Genomic DNA, 3,542 nt, shown 5'->3' with positions numbered 1-3,542 from the left:
GTGAAATTCTACCTCCGTTTTTATCCCGTTCCTGGCACAACGGAAGGTTCGATTCCCTGGAGTATTGAGCTGCCAGTTCTGCCCCTCCCACAATCATGTCTCTGTGATAGCTTTAATATCATAATCCCATGTGCCAATCAACGCCCACAATTCATCTGCCTTTCTAGTAAGACTCCTGTCATATAAATAGATGCAATCCAGCCTTAGAACATAGAACAGTACAGCACAGTACAAGCCCTTCGGCCCACGATGTGTGCCGAAATTTTAACCTACTCTAAGATCAAACGAACTACCTGCTCTTCATCGCACTATCATCCATGTACCTATCCAAGAGTCGCTTAAATGTCCCTAATGTATCTGCTTCTACTACCACCGCTGGCAGCGCATTCCACGCACCCACCACATTCTGTGTAAAGAACCTACCTCTGACATCTCCCTGAAACCTTCATCCAATCACCTTAAAATTATGCCCCCTGGTGATAGCCCTTTCCACCCTGGGAAAAAGTCTCTGGCTATGCACTCTATCTATGCCTCTCATCATCTTGTACCCCTCTATAAAGTCACCTCTCAACCTTCTTCGCTCCAATGAGAAAAGCCCTAGCTCCCTCAATCTTTCTTCGTAAGACATGCCCTCCAGTCCAGGCAGCATCCTGGTAAATCACCTCTGCACCCTCTCTAAAGCTTCCACATCCTTCCTATAATGTGGCGACCAGAACTGAACACAATATTCCAAGTGTGGTCGAACCAGGTCCTTATAGCACTGCAGCATAACCTCACGGCTCTAAAACTCAATCCCCCTGTTAATGAAAGCCAACACACCATACGCCTTCTTAACAACCCTATCAACTTGGGTGGCAACTTTGAGCGATCTATGGAGATCGACCCCAAGATTCCTCTGTTCCTCCACACTACCAACAATCCTGTCTTTAAACCTGTATTCTGCATTCAAATTCGACCTTCCAAAATGAATCACTTCACACTTTTCCAGGTTGAACTCCATCTGCCACTTCTCAGCCCAGCTCTGCATCCTGTCAATGTCCCGTTGCAACCTACAACAGCCTTCCACACTATCCACAACTTCAGCAACCTTCGTGTCATCGGCAAACTTGCTAACCCAGCCTTCCACTTCCTCATCCAAGTCATTTATAAAAATCACAAAGAGCAGAGGTCCCAGAACAGATCCCTGCGGAACACCACTGGTCACCGAGCTCCATGCTAAATACTTTCCATCTGCTACCACCCTCTGTCTTCTGTGGGCCAGCCAATTTTGTATCCAGACAGCCAACCTTCCCTGTATCGCATGCCTCCACACTTTCTGAATGAGCCTTGCATCTTTCACATGTGCCTTAACAGATCTATATTTATTCTGCCTTCCAGTAAGACTGAGTCTCAACACTGTGAAGCCTCTCCTGGTGTATCTGCTTTCTGTGTTTATACACACTTCAGCGTAATGCACTGTGGAACACTATGAAGCCTCCCACGATGTACCACCTCTCTGTATGTGTTTAACACTTCGGTGTAATGCACAGTGGAACACTGTGAAGCCTCCCGTGGTCTATCAGTTCTTGGTGCTTGTAAACATTTTAGTATAATGCACTGTGGAGCACTGAAAAACCTCTCATGGTGCATCAGCTCTCTGTGTTTGTTTAACACTTCGGTGTAATGCACTGTGGAACATTGTGAATCCTCCCATGGTCTGTCAGCTCTCTCGTGCGCTGTGGAGCACAAGAAGCCTTTGATGGTTTATCAGTCCTCTGTGTGTGTAAACACTTCAGTGTATTACACTGTTGAACGCTTTGAAGCCTCTCATAGTCGATCAGCCCTCAGTGTTTGCAAACACGTCCGTGTCATGCACTGTGGAACACTGTGAAGCCTCTCATGGTTTTTCAGGTCCATGTGTTTGTTAACACTTAAGTGTAATGCACTGTTCTACACAGTGAAGCCTTTGATGTTGCATCAGCTCTCCGTGTTTGTAAACACTTCTGTGAAATGTACTGTGGAACACTGTGAAGCTTCGCATGATCGATCAGCTGCCTGTGTTTGTCAACACTTCCGCGTAATGCGCTGTGGAACTCTGTGAAGCCTCTCATGGTTTTTCAGGTCCATGTGTTGGTTAACACTTCAGTGTAATGCACTGTTCTACACAGTGAAGCCTCTGATGTTGCATCAGCTCTCCGTGTTTGTCAACACTTCCACGTAATGCGCTGGGGAACTCTGTGAAGCCTCTCATGGTGACTCAGCTCTCTGTGTTTGTGAACATTTCAATATTATGTTCTGTGGAGCTCTTTGACGCCTGTCATGGCCTATCAGCTCTCTGCGTTTGTAAACCATTCTGTGGCATGCATTGTGTAACACTTTGAAGCCTCTCATGGTGTATCAGCTCCCTGCGTTGTAATCACTTCAGTGTAAAGCACTGTGGCACACTGTGAAGCCTCTCATGGTGTATCAGCTCCCTTTGTTCACAATCACGTCAATTTAATGCACTGTGGAACACTGCGAAGCTTATCACGGTGTATCCGCTCCCTGTGTTTGTTAACATTTCAGTGTAATGCACTGTGGACACTGTGAAACCTCTCATAGTCTACCAGCTGCCTGTGTTGTAAACATTTCAGTGCAATGCACTATGGACACTGTGAAACCTCTCATGGTGTATCAGCCCTGTGTGTTTGTAAACACTTTAGTGTAATGCACTGTGGACCCCTGTGAAGCCCCTCATAGTGCATTATTTTCTTTTTTTTTCTTTCTTCTTTTCTTTTGGGCCTCCTTATCTCGAGAGACAATGGATACGCGCCTGGAGGTGGTCAGTGGTTTGTGAAGCAGCGCCTGGAGTGGCTATAAAGGCCAATTCTGGAGTGACAGGCTCTTCCACAGGTGCTGCAGAGAAATTTGTTTGTTGGGGCTGTTGCACAGTTGGCTCTCCCCTTGCGCCTCTGTCTTTTTTCCTGCCAACTACTAAGTCTCTTCGACTCGCCACAATTTAGCCCTGTCTTTATGGCTGCCCGCCAGCTCTGGCGAATGCTGGCAACTGACTCCCACGACTTGTGATCAATGTCACACGATTTCATGTCGCGTTTGCAGACGTCTTTATAACGGAGACATGGACGGCCGGTGGGTCTGATACCAGTGGCGAGCTCGCTGTACAATGTGTCTTTGGGGATCCTGCCATCTTCCATGCGGCTCACATGGCCAAGCCATCTCAAGCGCCGCTGACTCAGTAGTGTGTATAAGCTGGGGGTGTTGGCCGCTTCAAGGACTTCTGTGTTGGAGATATAGTCCTGCCACCTGATGCCAAGTATTCTCCGAAGGCAGCGAAGATGGAATGAATTGAGACGTCGCTCTTGGCTGGCATACGTTGTCCAGGCCTCGCTGCCGTAGAGCAAGGTACTGAGGACACAGGCCTGATACACTCGGACTTTTGTGTTCCGTGTCAGTGCGCCATTTTCCCACACTCTCTTGGCCAGTCTGGACATAGCAGTGGAAGCCTTACCCATGCGCTTGTTGATTTCTGCATCTAGAGACAGGTTACTGGTGATAGTTGAGCC

The sequence above is a fragment of the Heterodontus francisci genome, unplaced genomic scaffold, assembly GCF_036365525.1.
Source record: "Heterodontus francisci isolate sHetFra1 unplaced genomic scaffold, sHetFra1.hap1 HAP1_SCAFFOLD_146, whole genome shotgun sequence".
In the NCBI taxonomy this organism is placed as follows: domain Eukaryota; kingdom Metazoa; phylum Chordata; class Chondrichthyes; order Heterodontiformes; family Heterodontidae; genus Heterodontus; species Heterodontus francisci.
This window is presented reverse-complemented; position numbering follows the sequence as displayed.